The sequence below is a fragment of the Geotrypetes seraphini genome, chromosome 1 (genome assembly GCF_902459505.1).
Source record: "Geotrypetes seraphini chromosome 1, aGeoSer1.1, whole genome shotgun sequence".
NCBI classification, from domain to species: domain Eukaryota; kingdom Metazoa; phylum Chordata; class Amphibia; order Gymnophiona; family Dermophiidae; genus Geotrypetes; species Geotrypetes seraphini.
This window is the reverse complement of record NC_047084.1, coordinates 232357101-232376028: the sequence shown is the minus strand read 5'-3', so window position 1 is coordinate 232376028 and position 18928 is coordinate 232357101.

Here is an 18928-nt window from a genome sequence, read left to right as displayed (position 1 = left end):
TTGGTCTAAGTCACAACGTCCAAGTTCCGTCGATCCTGGGCTGTATAACTTTCAGTTATACATGCTGTATGACTAAGTCTAAGCTGGCCCATGACCTGCCCAACTCCCACCCTTGCCACTCCTCCTGAAACACCCCGTTTAGCTTTGGTCATTCAGTGGCACTATGAAGGCCTAGGTCATTTAGAAATATGTCAAAAACCCGTTTTTATTATCGGCACTTGGACATATATGTGAAATATTCGTCCAAGTGCCAACTTAGGCTGGTTTTTGGATGTATTTCTCTTTTGATTATGAGCCCCATATTGCTTAGAGGCAACTTGAGACTTAACCTTAAATACAGATTTAAAGAAATATTATGAGAGATAATTGCAAATGGTGTGACTGATAGATTTTGAGGTTTCAATGGGAGAGTTTCAAAGGGTGTGTGTGTGGGGGAGGGGGGTTAGTATGAAGGAAAACTCATCTGAGAAATGAATATTTTATCTTGTAAATGTGAAGTAGAGATATAATTGGTTTGATATTCAACTATGTATATGAAAATTTCCTACAGATAAAATTTGAAAAAGAAAAAAGGAAGTAGTAAATGCTCCCATGTTAATTTTTTATGCAGGTCTCATTCATTAATGAAAAAGTTAGTATAATACCTGAAATACATACATATATAAATAAAAAATATAGGTTTAATATGCTAGAAAGTCTCACATTAAAACATACTAAGCCCATTTTTTAATGCATTTTAGTAAAAGATCCACTGAGTCTATAAGCCACAATGAGGTTATGGCATGACTGTGACAATCAGTGGTTTGAGGGTCCATCAAATTATTTGATTGTGCTTGTTCCGCCACTTATTTCTGTCAGATGGGATGATCAATGACACTCAGAAAAGCACACAGACAATATAAAAGCATAAACAATAACCCTTTATTATATCTATATATATGAATATAAGAATAAAATAGCTTCACCGCAATCCCAGGCAACAACCATCCTTCACAATTGGGAATCCCTGCAATTGATAGGTGGGTGGACACGGGAGACTGTCCCTTTAGACGTCTTGGATTCTAATGTTAGGGGCAGCGTCCTGTCCTTATAAAGGGTGAAAGCTGCTGAATTCATAGCTAAACAGCTGGTCCTGCAGTAACCAGCGTCCTTCATTACGATTCAGGCACACCCGGTCCTGGTCTTTTGTTCTTTGTTGTTTTGTCAACACTCAGGTCAAGGAGGTCAGGATAGCAGTTAAGCAGACTTGTTGCAGAAATCAGCTTTCCATCTGGTTTTACTGTCCTTTTGATGTTTTGGCAACACCCAGGTCAAGGAGGTCAGGATAGTAGATCAGCAAACTTGTTGCAGAAACCAGCTTTCCATCTGGTTTTACTGTCCTTTTGTTGTTGTTTTGGCAACACCCAGGTCACGGAGGTCAGATAAGCAGACTTGAGGAGACATATCACGTAGTATGTTGATTTTCAGTTACCCCCTGGCCATAGGCATAACAGTGCTTATGTGAACTACTGAATTGTTAAAACATGCCTTTAGATAGGAGTGAGAATTACTTGTTTCAGTTTTCCAGATCTCGCTTTGTCTGGTCAGGTAAAAACAAACAACCAATGTTTCAGTCATTATGCTGTGCCTTTCTTCAGGGTAATCTGCGAAGTCTACATTTTGTCTTTATATATAGTGGGTCTTCAAACCTGATTAGTTGGGGCTTGAAGAAAATCCATTGGTCACCAATTTGAATTTTGGTGGGAAAGTTCGTTAATCACAAAGTTGAATTCTGGTGGGAAACCAGTTGGTCTCTTTTTCCCCTAGCATGGAAGATTGTCTGATGAATTTAAAGATGTTCTCCCTGTGAAGCTGGGTTATATGCTATTTTAGGTGTCCAAGGTTGGTATCATGCTTGTTGCAGTTTTCCAGGTCTCACTGTGTCTGGTCATGTAAAAAAAAACCAAACAATGTTTCAACTGTCATGCTGTTGCTTTTATTCGGGGTAATCTGATAATTGTTATTTAATGCCTTTATTAAATAGGCACTTTTTTGTTTGTTTGAAGGGGCCCAGTAGCAGGAGGGATATGGGGGCGAGGATGCTGGGGGATGTTAGGCAGGAGGGAGTGAGCGCCGGTCGCAGAAATGAGATCTCCGACGCTCATAGGAATTCTATGAGCGTCGGAGTTCTCAATGCAGTGGCCGGCGCTAAAAATGCTAGCGCAGCTTTGTAAAGGAGAGGGTTAAATTTGCGCAGTTTTCTCAACTTTAGGTTTTTCTGGACAACCCTAGCCTGCAGTCATGAAAACCCAAAACTTCATAGAAATTTTCTCTCTCTGTCAGCTAGCTGTTTCCTTTTTTGTTGCTGTTGTTGCTATTTTACTTTAGAGTTTTGGCATTTCCCTTTTATATTAGTCACTTCTCTTTTCTGTTATTCATGTGGTGCGTACAATAACTCTATTCTGATAAACATCAGCCTGAAGTTTAAATCTGTATTACATATTAAATCCCTAAACTGGGATATTAGAGCCACCAAGTAGACTGCTGGTACAACTCCATGGCAACAAACTTGCCAAATGTATCCTTTACAAGAAAGCCATCAGTTCTTGATTCTCTTTGAGTGCTTCTAAAATATAAAACATAACAAAGGCACAGGGCTTTTGCTTTGCCAGTAGAGAATTGGATATTAGTGATGTAAATATGTAACTCTAGACTAGAGACAATGAAAGAATTGACTGCAGTGCCCACCACAAAATATAGAAAATGAATACAGAAACTCTGCTTCATCCCCACTGCTACGAATAAAATTGATCAAGTGGGTTACTGAGCAGCGCCAGCAAGGTTCTGGCGTGGTTCTGGCAGACACCCAGCCAAAAGTGTTGTTCATCACAAAATTGATGCTGAATGCTGCCAACTTTAAGGCTTTAAACATTTGATGTCAGTGATTCATGCAGCGCCATAGTTTGGCTCAGTCAGAGATGGGCTTTAAAGGATTCGCCTGATTGTGCTGGAAGTCAACTGCTGATTACAAGCGCATAATATACAGCATTTGCTTTGATAGAAGTTTGGAAATAATAAAAGTACATATTGTGCTCAAGATTTTACAGCTTTCTTTTCAAAGGGATGATTTTAAAACTTGAAATACTTGATTTGATTTATTTGAAAGACTAAAGGTATCCTGGTGGGTTAAAACATCAGCGATATGTAATGAAGATTAAACATTTCCCCCCCCCCCCCCATTTCAGTATCATGAGAGTAAATGTATGAGAATCTTTCCATATTGAAAGTATGTTTAACATGCAAACAATGACTTTTATAAAACTGCATATGGATATAATAAGCATATGAAAGTAGGAGCACAGAAACATGCGATACACATGTAGACATTCTAGGGCAGGGGTCTCAAAGTCCCTCCCTGAGGGCTGCAATCTGGTCAGGTTTTCAGGATTTCCCCAATGAATATGCATGAGATCTATTTGCATGTACTGCCTTCAATGCATATTCATTGGGGAAATCCTGAAAACCCGACCGGATTGCGGCCCTCAAGGAGGGACTTTGAGATCCCTGTTCTAGGGGGTGGAGCCAAAATGATATTTACCTGTCTAGAGCAGTAGTAAATTTGTGTAAGAACATTTGTGTGGTAGTGGGGGGAGGGGTATTTTAGATGCATATTTATATATATAGAGAGAGGGAGAGGCTTATAGGCAGCTCTGCTGCTTTTATGGAATACAAGTTCGGAAATAAATAAAAATTCAGAGTGGCATTGATTTAGGGCCTCTTTTACAAAGCTGCAGTATCAATTCTCCCATGACAAATGCACCCAAGCCCCTAGGAATTGAATGGGCTTCGGTGCATTTGCCACAGGAGAATCATTAATGCAGCTTTGTAAAAGAAGCTCTTAGTTTGGTAAATCTTAAGAGACATAATGGCACTAATTTTCAAAAGAGAGAAATGTCTCAAAAGTGGCACAAAGCAACAGATAGACAGAGGTCACTCCCTAAAGCTGAAAGGGGATAGATTCCATACAAATGTAAGGAAGTTCTTCTTCACCCAGAGAGTGGTAGACAACTGGAATGCTCTAATGGAGTCTGTTATACGGGAAAACACCCTCCAGGGATTCAAGACAAGGTTGGACAAGTTCCTGCCAAACTGGAACATATGCAGGTGAGGCTGGACTCATTTAGAGCACTTATGTTCTTTTCATGGGAAAATGTCCAAATCCTGATTTTTGATATTCAGATTTGAGATGGTCTTCTCTGCAGTTCATCCAAACCACAAGGGGCCAAATTGGGGTGGGATTTGGATGGGCCAGAATGTGGACTTTTTGGGGGGGATAATGGGACAAGATTTATTTATTTTTTTAAAGTCTAGGATAAAAGTTGGAACATTTTTATTTGGACCTGTTTCAGTCATGCTCACCTCACAAAAAGGTATCCTAACTGACCATTCAACCACTGGAGGGGTTACGATATTAACCTCACCTTAATCCCCCAGTGGTTACTGACCCCCTTCCCACCCTCTAAAGATGTGACAGTGACAATACATACCAAACTCTATGACATCTTCTGATATTATGACCATTGCTGTTAGAGCAGGCAGGAGTAGGCTAGTGGTTAGTGCTATGGATTATAGAGAAAAGGACCTGGATTGGTCACCGTGAGAACAGGTTTCTGGGCTTGATGGACCATTGATCTGAACCAGTAAGGCTATTCTTATATTTTTATTTTGTAAGGGCCCAGGTCCGTATTCCACTTTAACTAGTATACTTGTGGAGGAAATTGTATCTTCTAAACCCCACAAAATACCAACTGTATCTACAGATAATAGACATTTGCAGACCTGAGGGCTTTTGAAGTGGTATACAGTTAGTTACGGTAGGATTTTAGGTGTTCATGGAGGGCTCAGAATACGAAATAGGGTGTTAAAGTGGAATTTGTACCTGTGTCCCTTTATTTTAAGTCCACTGCACTGACCACTAGGCTGTCCTTCTTCTCTGCTAGGATGCCTGTGTCACCAGTTTACAAGAAATTGAAGATTAAGTAAAGTACCTTTTATAATCTTCACTCTGTAAATCCACAGAGGAGTCAGTCGTTAGGTGTTTAATCTGAACCCACGATCCAGGTCTGGCAGAAAGTCACACATTGCTTTTTGCTCCTCCCACTTAGCAGAGGATTACAGAGCCCTCTACACTTGTGTCTAAAAGCAAACATTAATCTGTTCTGCTCTGCTCTGCAACAAATAAGAAGCAATCAATAAACAAGCAAAATGAAAAACAGGCAAGAACTTAGAAGCAAGAGGATCCAACCTGTTGTGTGCAATGAGCACTAACTGGAACATCGCCAGTGGCAGAGATATATGCTCACATATGTAGAATGCTTCCCACCGGGCCAATCTGCTGGTTGGAAGATACTCAGACCTGAAAGGAGAAACTTCCAAGGCAGCAAGATGCAGACAATACAGAAAGAATCACAGTAGACAGAGGTTGGGCTGTACTGATTGTTCTGTGGATTTACAGAATGGAGATTATTCCATTCTGTTACATCCACTCTGAAGTCAGTACGGTAGGTGATGTACCAAAGCAATGGCAACATCTAGGGTGAGACAGAAGAGCCTGCCCGCAATACGGAGGCTCCAAAGGCAGTGTCAGATCAAGCCACCATGTCCACTCTATAGAACCTCATGATAGTATGAATTTGCTGCACAAATTTTGACTGGATGAACCAATCGAGACTCTGCCCGTGAAACTGCGACACCCCTGGTTGAGTGAGCTTTAAGAGTAACTGACAGCTGCTTACCACAGGCAATGTAAGTCAATGAAATGGCCATGTGGAATCATCAGGAAATAGAGGACACCAGCCTACCCCACCTAGATTGGCTAGTCAGGACAAACAGATTGTCAGAAAGACAGACGGTGTAAAATTATGGCTCACTGGTAGAGCTATTACTTCTGCACCCAGAGATTGTGAGATCAATTCTCAGTGCTGTTCCAAGTCAATTAATCCTCCAGTGCCTGATGTTTTGAAAGCCACAGGCTGTATAAAAGTCCCTCTTCTTTTCCCTCTCCACGTAGTAGAGTAAGACTGTCTACACATCTAGTCTCATTATTTTATCCTTATGTTCCAACCCTGTGGAATGAAAGGCAGGAAGATGAACTTCCTGGTTGACCTGGAAATCTGTAACCACTTTCAGAAGACAGGAAGGAACTGTATGAAGGAAAACCCCTGTTTCCATGATCCAGGAAAAGGGCTCTCTACAAGAGAGAGCCTGCATCTCAGAAATATGCCTGGCAGAAACAATTGACTCGAGGAACACTGTCTTGACTGTAAGGTCCAGAAGGGATGCATCTCTAAGTGACTCAAAAGAAGCTGCCATAAACTCCCTCAGCACAACATTGAGATTCCATTAAGGAAAAGGCTGTTGCAGGGGTGGCTGCAAGTGAAGCACCCCCTGAGAAATTTGGTCACATCTGGATGAGCTGTAAGTGATTTGGAACTGTTGTGCACTCTGAAACAGGAAAAGCCTGCCACCTGTACATTGAGAGAAGCCACTGATAGGCTTTCTTAGGATTGGCCTAGAGGAAAGTCAGTACCACCAGAATGGGAGCATGCAATGACTCCACCTGGTCCCTGGCATACCACTGCTGGAAAGCCTTCCAAGTCTTGGCATAAGTTTCCATAGTAGAGGGCTTCTTAAACCTCAACAGAGTGGCAATAACCATATTGGAGTAACCACTCTGAATCAAGGCCTGGCTCTTAAGAGCCATGCCATAGGACCAAAGTGCTGGAGGTTCTCCATGGAAATCGGACCCTGAGTGAGGAGGATGTGATGAAGAGGAAGCTTGAGCTTCCTGTCCTGTTAAAGATGAACAATATCTGCATACCATGGATGGTGAGGCCAATCTGGGGCCACCAGGATCACCAAGACTGGATAAGTTGCTATCCTGTAAATGACTCGACCCACCATGGGCCAAAGCGGGAAAATGTAAAATAGATCCTGAGTTGGCCAGGGATAAACAAATGCATCTAAACCTAAGCTTCTTGGCTCTTTTCTATGACTGAAGAATAACTTGACTTTCAAGTTCTTGGCTGAAGCTATCATGTTCACCGTAGACCTGCCGCAATGATGCACAATGAGATGAAACACTCTCCTGGGAACAGGTCTTGGTGACTGAGAAAGTTTGCTTGTACATTTTCTACTCTAGCCACATGCATCATGGAGAGAGCCTGAAAGTGCAGCTGTATCCACTGGAATAGCATTTGAACCTCCCAACTCAAGTGAACACTTCTAGTGCCTCCTTGTCGATTCACATATGCAATTGCTGTGGCATTGTTGGAAAACACCCTTACCACTTTTCCTTCCAGTGTGTTTTGGAGAGCTCTTAACATCAATCATATGGCTCAAAGTTCTACAAGACTGATTGACCAACCCTTTTGTTGTGGAGTCCACTGGACCTGGATGGAGCAATCTCCGTAATAAGCACCCCAGCCTGAAAGAGTGGTGTTGGTCATGAGAGTAATCCACTCTGTGACTTGAAGAGGCATGCCCTTCACTAGAGTTTCTCCATGAATCTACCAGCGTAGGTTTCCTTTGTGCTGGCTTTGTCCAGGGAAGGGGCATCTGAAGAGGATGATGCTGAGGAGAACATCGAGACAGGAGGGACTATTGTAGAGACCGCATGTATGCCCTGGACCAAGGCACAACATCCATGTATGCTGCCATAGATCACAATACTTGAAGGTAATGCCAAATGGTGGTATTTGGGAGTGCTAAGAGATCCATGATCTGTTTCTGGAGCTTCTATTTGCATGGCTCAGGAAGAAAAGCATGTTCTTGGATCATGTCAAACTGAACTCCCAGATATTCCAGTGTCTGAGATAGTGTTTCTGGCTCTTCTTTAAATTGACAATGCAGCCCAGGTGTTATAGAAGACACACCACCATCTTCACTGCCTGTTCACACTCTAGTCTGGACCATGTCCACCATGTGATCCTTGGAATCTTTAAGCATCACTCCTCCTTCACTAGGAAAGGTTGTGCTTTTGGTAACTTGAGCCACTGTTGAATCCACCTTCAGTTGCTCAAACAGATGCTGAAACTCAGTCACCATAGGATAAAGCTTAGACATAGCTTTTTAGACAGTTTGAAAGGACTCTCTAGTGCAGACATGGGCAACTCTAGTCCTCAAGGGCCGGAATCCAATCGGGTTTTCAAGCTTACCCCAATGAGATCTATTTGCATGCACTGCTTTCAATGCATATTCATTGGGGAAATCCTGAAAACATGATTGGATTACGGCCCTCAAGGATCGGAGTTGCCCAACCCTGCTCTATTGCCTCCCATTGTTCTGTTACCAGATCAGTGAGATCTGGATGTGCTACAAAACAGGATGTAAGAACATTAGAACAGCTCATGACTGTACATTGAGATGTGGAGGGCTGACCTTCCAACTTCAGTTCTTTCATGGAATCTGAAATGAAATGGTGGACAGAAGCTGAGTTAAACAGCTAGTGTATGGAGGGGTAATCACCCGTATTAGGGCTCCCTGAGATATCCTGCTTAACTGTTTCTCAGAGGGTATCAGTGTCATCCAAGGTGGAAGCAATATCTGGTGACAAAAGCAGCATAGTATCAGTGTGCCAACTAAGGCAGTCTGGGTCCATAAGAACCTGGGTCGTGCCATCTGCAAAGGAATACACTGGTTTAGAAGCTTGCAGATACCCGCTGGCTGCACAGCGTGAGCTGGGTCCTTAAGATATGCTCTCCACATGAGCTGAACAAATTCTGGGGAAAAACCACATACTGGGCCGATGTTGGCTCCCGACGGACCACCAATGAAGCTTGTGAGGGGTCACCAGACTCAGCACACTTACATTTCATGTCCCCACCATAAACAGATATCAGATGGAATTTTCTGCCCAAGATGGCCAATGCGAGTAAATTTACACCACAAATAGTCTGTGAAGATAATTTGGAGAAAAAAAAACAACCCACAGAAAACGGGGCCTTTCCTCTGCTGCATCACTTCGGATGCGGTAGAAGAAAGGCCTTGTCAGGGTTGGCCACGAACAGCCTGTTTACAGCACTGCCACTGCTGCTTTGGGTAAGGAATGGGGGGTTGGCGAGTCAGGGTTGCTGCTGCTGCTACTGAGTTGGTAAGGAGAGAGACATGGGATAGCCACTGGAGCCGCTGCTATTGGGTTGGGGCCTGGGTTGGTGAGGAGAGAGACATGGTAAAGCCACTGGAAAGTGCAACCATAGCTGGATTGAGGAAAGGGCAAGGGATCCCTTAGCTGGCACAGCTGGAAGGCAGCTTCAGTGAGGGTCTGGGCAGGGAAAGAGAGAGAGAGAAAGAAAGAAAAAAAGATAGACGGGGCAGGGAGAGAGAGAAAAAGAAAGAAAGAAAAACAGACAGACATCTATTCTAGCACCCGTTAATATAACGGGTTTAAACATTAAGCAGCAATCCAGCACCAAGGGTGAGCGAACGGGGTTCAGAGGGGAGACGGGATGCATTTGCCCATTGTGTAGCTGGGCAGGTGTGTGCAGGCAGTTGGTCACAGCTGGATTGAGGAAAGGGAAAGGGATCCCTTAGCTGGCACAGCTGGAAAGCGGCTTCAGTGAGGGTCTGGGTAGGGAGAGAGACAGAAAGACAGCGGGAGAGAGAGAAAATGAAAGAAAGAAAGATAGACGGGGCAGGGAGAGAGACAGAAAAATAGAAAGACAGACAGACATCTACTCTAGCACCCGTTAATGTAACGGGCTTAAACACTAGTATATATATATATATATATATATATAAATTTTGGTTACACACCAAATTAAGCGTAACCCCAACCTCTGCAAGTGGTTGGTGTTACACTTGCTGCCAGCCACAGACCACCCTTCCCTACCTCCCTCATGCACTTGCTTATTTTCACACTTGCATGAAACTTAGCAAATGCATAGGGAGGCTGGTGGCTGGCAGCTGGTGGGGAGAAGGTCTTTAGCTGACAGGGCTTAGGGATGCCCGCCAGTACAAGTATTCCATTTACTTTGGGAAGGGGGGGGGGCAGAGATAAAATTTTTGGTTCACCACTTTGGTCTTAGACTCACCCTAAACTGTCTGCCTTGCCATGCTACTGAATGCCATGCTATTGTAGTGCAGAGGTTACTGAGGGTAGTAAGTATAAATTATTTGAGTTTTATTTTGAAGAGAAATAGTAAATACTCTAAATGAAATCAATAATTTTCCAGCCAATTTATCCTTATGAATATGTTGCCTTGAACTTTTATAGATAGGTTATCTGTTTATAAGTTGGAACTGTCATGTATGCAATCCACAAGTGGATAAACTTATCTAGATAGCAACTGATCTCTGGATAAATTTAGGCCCAGTACCAGGAATAGCCTTAGCCCCCTTCTTAATGCAAACAGATTAATTTTGATGGACATCAAGTTATCCATCCAAAATATATCCATTTAACAGCATGGAAAATTGAAAGAAAAGCACTTATGATTGCATAAGTGCATATGAACATTACCTTCCAAATCTCTAAAATTATATGCTCTAAACATATTCCTTCTTTATGTATAATTTGCTTTGCCCCATTTTTTTCAGCAATGCATCTGTTCATAATTCTTCTTCAGCTGGAGTTAAGTGTTCCTTAGCTAAAGCATTTTCTATTAGAATTGTTCCAGCTTAAGAATGAAAGGACTCTGTACATGAGAGGTTTAGTTCCAGTGTGGGTAGTTGTGACAGGGTGAAGTTCCTATCTCAGACCAGCGGAGGGAGCAGTTAAAAGAAAGAGCTAATCTGTATACCAGGGGTGCCCACACTTTTTGGGCTTGCGAGCTACTTTTAAAATGACCAAGTCAAAATGATCTACCAACAATAAAATTTAAAAAAAACACAAAGCACACTGTACGCATAGAAAATGTTAATTATCATTCCTATTCCAGGGTTTTTCAAAGAGGTCAAAGCAGATGACCTCAGTAACAACCATACAAAAATAGACAAATATACCCCCCTCCCTTTTTACTAAACCACGATAGCAGTTTTTAGCGCAGGGAGCTGCGCTGAATGCCCAGCGCTGCTCTTGACGCTCATAGGCTCCCTGCGCTAAAATCCTCTATTGCGGTTTAATAAAAGGGGACCTTAGTATAAAATATAGACAGCAGATATAAATTCAGACACATTTTGATCACTAAATTTAAAATAAAATCATTTTTCCTACCTTGTCTGGTGATTTCATGAGTCTCTGGTTGCACTTTCTTCTTCTGACTGTGCATCCAATCTTTCTTCCCTTCTTTTAGCCTGTATGCTTCCTCTCCTCCAGACCTCATTCCCTCACCCAACTTTTCCTTCCTCTCTCCCTGCCCTTTCTTTCTCTCTGCCTCCCTTTCTTTTTTTTCTGTTTCTCTTCTTTCCTTCTGTCTCCCTGCCTGCCCTTTTTCTTTCTTTCTCCCTGCCCCCCCCCAAGCCACTGCCACTGCCATCGGGGACCAGGACCCAAACTGCCATTGGGGACCAGGAACCAAACCGCATCCAATAACAGGCCCGAAAGCCGCCGCCGCCCAGCATCGCGATCGACCTATTGGGGGAAAAGCTGTCGGGTCCTGCCTTCGCGGAAACAGAAAGTAGGCAGGACCCGGCAGCAAGAAGAGGAAATGCTTCACTAACCTGTCTCCTGCCTTAGCCCGTAGCGAACGCTTGCTTCAGGGCTCTCAACATGTGCGTGCCAGCTTCCCTTCTCCCCCCCCCGGACATAACTTCCGGTTTCAGAGGGAAGAGAAGAGAAGCCGGCACGCACACGTTAGAGCCCGGAGTATAAGTTCGCTACGGGCTGAAATCTTCAAGCCGGGTATTTTTAATATTCAGCAGCGGCGGCGGCAGCAGATGACAGCTGGGCGGACTGCCCAGCTAAAAGGCCCTAGGGAGAACACAAAGGAAGGCTGATCAGCCCAGTAGATCAGGATGGCAACACGAGTCTATCACGCAGCCCGGGATGGGCTCCGCGATCGACTCACGTTGCCTTCCTGAGCTACCGGTCGATCGCGATCAACGTATTGGGCACCCCTGCTGTATGCCATCCTGTTCGTTCACCCTGACGGAACAGTGCTGCTGAAAAGGATAGGTCCTGAGCAGAGAAAACCAGGAGCCATGCGACCGTCAGGAGGAGGAATTCTGGCTTCAGCCTTACTCCTGGTAAGCCTAGTACTGAGTAGTGCCCAGTGCTTGACAGGATCACAGTGCAGTAGAGAGGGAAAGAAAGAGGCCCTGCCCTGTATCCGCCTACCTAGTGAAGCTTGGAGAGAATGGAGAGCCCTTAAGTTTGAAGACCAGTAAAGAGCCCAGTGGGAGAGCGTCTGATGGACCTGAAGAGTCTTCAGAGAAAGGGGACCTGAGAGGTTGGCAACCAGAGAGACCAGAAGTAGCCCAGAGCAATAGCGTACCTGAAAGTTTGAAGGGACTGGAAGCTCTCAAACCTGATGATCAGGGGAGGGCCAATGAGAGAGCATCTGAGAGACCTGGAGAGCACTCGGTGAGAGAGTTTCTGAGGGCATAGGCAGTGGAACGCTTTTTTGTTTTGGGGGCCCAAAAGCTCCACCCAGACTCTACCCAAGCTCCACCCCTAACCACACCCCCATATTAATGGTAATACTAATTGTAATATCATTTTTTTCCATTCATTTTTCAAATATACACACAATATAATCTTATTAACAACACATAATGGCTACTCACAAAATTAAACTACACAAATCGCACTGTAGTCTTCTCAAGGGTGTGGAAGTGTATGGTGCAGTGGTTAAAGCTACAGCCTCAGTACCCTGAGGTTGTGGGTTCAAATCGCAGATTGCTCCTTGTGACGCTGGGCAAGTCATTTAATCCCCCAAACAAACCCATATACAGAGATGAGAAAGAAAATCAAATTCTATGTCCTATACCTTTCTCACTGTTGCACTCAAAATTAAACTTTACCATAATTTGCACTGAAAGTTTCATTCGCATCAAAACTCATTAGATTTGATAAATAAGGGGAGAGCCTCAGATCCCCGTGCGCGACTGTTAGTAACTGCTGCACTGGAAAGGGAAAAGGTTCTTCACTGGCTCTTAATCCCCCTCACTCTCATGAACCTGAACGAGTGAACCAATTTGGATTATAAAAAAGAAAATAAATAAATAAAAAAAAAAAAGATGATAGACAGCCTCACACTTCATAAGTACAGGGTGCTCAGCAGAGCATTCATGTCATAGAACACGAGGAAGTTTCTTTTCCCTTTTGAATTAGGTACCCAACTGACAAGTCTGTCACACACAGCATTAGCGGGTTCTCTGAGGAAGCCAGGACGGCGAAACGCGTCAGAACCCCGCTGGGTCACCGCTGCAGAGACATTGAAATTAAGTCTGTTTACTTATATTATCTTTTCACAAAACTTTGGACTTTGGACTTTACTTTCACATTATGGAGATTTAAGAATTACTTATGAATCTATGAAGTTATTTAAAAATCATTTATTCTAACAAGATGGTGCAATGATTGATTCTATGAAAGTTTATAAAAGGGTTTTTTTTCCCTATGCTGAGTTATTTTACTCTACTTTTGGATTCTAAACGCCATTTTTGAAACTGTATTAATAACTATTATTGTTCCTTTTTTGCTGTTTGTGTAAAAAAAATATATGCCACTCAATCTTTTGGTTTAATCCATCTGGATCCTCTGTGTGTAAACGAAAAAATCCATTCTTGTTCCTTTTTCTGTAATGCTAATCTTCTGTCTCCCCCTCTTGATATCGGTGGCACGTGATCGAGGATGAAACATTTAAAATCCCTAGAGTTGTGGCCCTGTGTGTCAAAATGTTCAACCAGGCGGTCTCTGTCTTATTAAGCGTGTAAATCAGAACGCTGCTGTGAGAAAGTTATAGGACATACAAGTCATTTAATCCCCCATTGTCCCAGGTACATTAGGTCAAGTGTAAGCCCACCAGGACAGATAGGGGAAAATGCTTGAGTACCTGAATGTAAACCACTTAGTCTATAAGTGGTACATAAATACTAAAAATAAAATAAATAAATTCTAACCAGAATACCTGGCCTTGGTCACACATGCAGAACACAGATAATAAGCCCTAGGCAAACACAAACTAAGGGCTCCTTTTACTTTTAACGCATGCTCCGGATTAGCGCACACTAGCCAAAAATCTACCGCCTGTTCAAAAGGAGGCGGTAGTGGCTAGCGCACAAGGCACATTAGGGTGTGCTATTCTGCGCGTTAAGGCCCTAGTGCGGCTTTGTAAAAGGAGCCCTAAAAGTGCTAATACAGTATACACAAATGAAACCCTAAGATGTCAGACACTACATGCATTATAACACCTGAGAAATTAATTTCTTCCTGAACATTTCAAGATATAGATCGCAGATATAAATTTTCAAAACTGACACATTTCAATCAGTAAATTGAAAATAAAATCATTTTCCCTACCTTTGTTGTCTGGTAATCTAATAATCATTTCCCAGTCTCTGGTTGCACTTTTTTCTGTCTGTGTTCTTTTGCTTCCATGGCCTTCATTTGCTGTTTTGCTCTCCTTCACTTTTTGCCCTACATTCATCTTTGACTTTAACTTTTAACATTCAACTTTCTTACATTTCTCTGCTTTCTTCTCAAAATCTACTTTTCCATGTCTTATCTTCCCGTCCCATCTATCTATGTGCATCATCTTCTCTCTCTTTCTTCTCCCCTATTCGCATCTATCCCATAAGAAGCATTTCATTTATCTCTCTTCCCTACCACACCCATTGCTGTGCACCATCTCCTCCTTCTCTCTCCCCACCCCATTCCCCCCCCATCCCTGTACACCATCTCTCTCTCAGTGGTCTGAAATCTCTGGTTTCCCCCTTATCCCCTCATATGGTCTGGCATCTTTTTCTCCTTCCCTCTATATTCCCATGATCTAACATCTTTCTCCTTTCCTTCCCGCAGTCTGGTATGTCTTTCTTCTCTCCTTTCTTTCCCCGGTCTGACATCTCTCTTTCCCCTTCCAGTGGTCTGACAACTCTCTCTCTCCTTCCATCACCCTTCTTCAGAATCTGACATTTCTCCCTTCTTTGAGTCCTCCCTCCCAGTGTAATATTTTTCTTACCCTCCTATCCACTACTATCATGTTCAACAATTCTCCCTCTTTCTTCCTTTCCCCATGTATATTATATCTTTTTCCTTCCCACTCCATGCACCTATGTACAATTTTCTTTTTCTCTTCCCTCTCCCACTGGCAGCATCTCTCTTCTCAGCACACCTTCCATGCAGCATCTTTCCTTTCCAAGCCCGTGCATCTGTAATTTCCAATCCCTTCCCAGTCTGTGCAGCATCTGTCCTTCCCAACCCCCTCCCAGCCTGCATAACATCTGTCCTTCCTTGCTTCCTCCCAGCCCATGCAGCATCTGTCCTTCCCAACTCCCTCCCAGCCTGTGCAGTATCTGTCCTTCTCAGCCCTCTTCCAGCCCGAGCAACATCTGTTCTTCCCTGCATTCCCAACTCCCAACACTTGCAACATCTGTTCTTCCCTGCCTTCCCACCCAAACCAGCCCATGCAGCATCTGTCTAACCAGCCAATCAGGACACATGTTTTTTTAAAAAACCTCAGAAGGCAGGCTGCCTACATTGGAGGCACCTCCGAGAACCTAGGAAGGAGCACAAGCCTACCTAAGCGTGCCTAAGGCTAGGCATGGGCAAAGTTTGGCACAGAAGTAGCCTTAGGCAAACTAGGTGGCTTTATGCATCTCCCTAGGCCAGCAGGAGACGCATACAATGTAAGCCAGCAAAATTCTGGCCTACATTGTAAGTTGCACGGCCACTGAGCTTATCACGGCAAGGGATTTCCTTGCCGCGATAGGTTTAGCAGCCGTGGCCAAGGTCGCCCATCCCCCCTCACGATCGCAGCAGGAGGGATGCCCAGTCCCTCCTGCCTGGCACCCTCTCCCTCATGATCGTGACAAGAAAGGATCCCTCCTACTGGAACCCCCACACACATAGATCAGCCAGCCTACCCCCGGACCCCCCCTCCACCCTAACCCAGACCCCCACTAGAACCCACCTAGACCACCCTACCTATCTCTAACCTTTTTTGTTGGCTGGATGGATGGGTCTTCCCTCCGTCCATCTGGCAGGCCCGCCTCTGTTGGAGTGGCAGGCTTTCCCCTTCCTGATGCACTGGGGAGGGGCCTAAGGCATGATTAGCCCAGATGCCTATGGCCCCGTCTATATGCGAGGCATTAGGTACATGGGCCAACCAAAATCATTGGCCAACCTAAGATTCCAGTTGGCCCAGATGCCTAAAGCCCCACCCATGGGAGGGGCCTTAGGCACATGTGCCAACCTAAGATTCCGGTTGGTCCATGTGCCTAAGTCCCCACCTATGGGCGAGGCATTAGGCACCTGAGCCAATCAAGCCCTAAGCCCCTCCCCAGTAGATCCCACAATGTACTGGGTAGGGACAGGCCTGCCATTCTGATGGAGGTGGGCTGGTCAGCTGACTGGAGGGAAGACCCATCCAACCTGCCAAGAAGGTTAGAGGGGGTTGGGGGTTCTGGGTTGGGGGGTTAGGGGGGTTTCTAGCAGGGGTCTGGGCATCCCTCCTGACATGATTGTGAGGGGGATGCCGGGCAGGAGGTACTGGGAATCCCTCCTGCCACAATCGTGAGGGGGATTCTGGGTAAGAGGGACTGGACATCCCTCCTGCTGCGATCTTGAGGGGGGAATGGGTGGCTGTGGCCGCTAAACTTATCGTGACAGGGAGATCCCTTGTCGCAATAAGCTCAGTGGCCACATCTACTTACAACCCAATTCTCTAACCAGTGTCTGTAATATGGACGTCTGTTAGAGAATCAGGTTCTTTTTTGATGGGCTTAGGTGTGATTCTGTTTAGGACGCCTGTCGGCTTCTGAGAACGGGCATCATGTATAGAATCTGAGCCAAAATGTTCATATATTAGCTAATATCCAGGTACAGACATTTACACCAAGTACTGGTTTCCATCTATATTTGTGGGTTTGGCATTCACATATTTGATTATTCTCAAGCCTTCCACCTCCCAGACCCCTTCACACTTTACCTTAAAGACCTGGTGGTCTAACAGCAGTCTTGGAACATAAGAACATAAGAATTGCCGCTGCTGGGTCAGACCAGTGGTCCATCATGCCCAGAAGTCCGCTCCCGTGGCAGCGCTTAGGTCAAAGACCAGTGCCCTAGCTGAGTCTAGCCTTACTTGCATACATTCTGGTTCAGCAGGAACTTGTCTAACTTTGTCTTGAATCCCTGGAGGCTGTTTTCCCCTATAACAGCCTCCGGAAAAGCGTTCCAGTTTTCTACCACTCTCTGGGTGAAGAAGAACTTCCCTACGTTTGTACGGAATCTATCCCCTTTTAACTTTAGAGAGTGTCCTCTCATTCTCCCTACCTTGGAGAAGGTGAACAATCTGTCTTTGTCTACTAAGTCGATTCCCTTCATTATCTTGAATGTTTCGATCATGTCCCCTCTCAGTCTCCTCTTTTCAAGAGAGAAGAGGCCCAGTTTCTCTAATCTTTCACTGTATGGCAACTCCTCCAGCCCCTTAACTATTTTAGTTGCTCTTCTCTGGACCCTATCGAGTAGTACTGTGTCCTTCTTCATGTACAGCGACCAGTGCTGGATATAGTATTCCTTGTGGGGGCGTACCATGCATCACCTTACACTTATGTCAAGTTGCACGTCCTCACAATTCTTCTTGTCTTCACTACTCTGAATAACTTCGAATTGTCTGCAAATTTTATCACCTCATTTGTTGTACCAATTTCCAGGTCATTTATAAATACATTGAAGAGCACAGGTCCAAGCATCGAACCCTGCAGCACTTCACTCGTAACGCTTTTGTAGTCTGAGTATTGTCCATTTACCCCTATTCTCTGTTTCCTATCCGCCAACCAGTTTTTAATCCACATATTTCACCCTCGATTCCATGGCTCGCAATTTTTCGAAGTAGTCGTTCATGCGGGACTTTGTCGAACGCCTTCTGAAAATCCAGATATACAATGTCGACCTGGTCACCCTTGTCTATCTGGTTGTTAACTCCTTCGAAGAAGTACAGCAATTTTTCAAACAAGATCTTCCTTTGCTGAAGCCATGCGGGCTTGCCTCATCAGATCGTGTCCATCAGGAACTTGTGAGACTGCCACAGGAACGCAGGGTAGCCATTTTGATTGTAGTTTTCATGAGGCAAGAACGTAGCAAGATGGGTTTCTTTGAACTTTTCAGAATAAATCCTGTTTTATATCTTTATCAGTGCCTAACATATTGTATAATATTTTGATTCTCTGGGTAATTATTTACTAAAATTTTACTGGGTTTTGTTATTGCATTTGAGGGTGAAGAGTTATTTAAATTGTGTTCTTCACTTCTATACTACTACTACTACTACAATTTATCACTTCTATAGTACTGAAAGGTGTACACAGTACTGTACATTTTGACATTTAATAGACGGTGACTGCTTGGAAGAGCTTGCAATCTAATTTGAAAAGACAGACATGACATATGGGGTTGGGGATGCAGAAACCAAGGTGAAAGGAGCTAGGAGTTGAAAGCACTTGAAGAGGTGGGCTTTTAACTTGGACTTGAACACTGCTAGAGACAGAGCCCACTGTAGGGATTCAGGCAGTTTGTTCCAGGAATATGGTGCAGCAAGATAGAAAGGATGGAGTCTGGAGTTGGCAGAGACGGAGAAGGACACAGACTGGAGGGACACATTAGCTGAGTGGAGCTCACTGGGGGTAGGGGGATTAGTGAGGAGCAGCTGAGTGAATGCATCTGTAGGTCAGCAAGAGGGGTTTGAACTGTATTCAGAAACAGATTGGAAGCCAATGAAGTGACTTTAGGAGAGGGGTAACATGAGTATAATGGTTCTCATGGAATATGAGTCATGCAGCCAAATTCTGGATG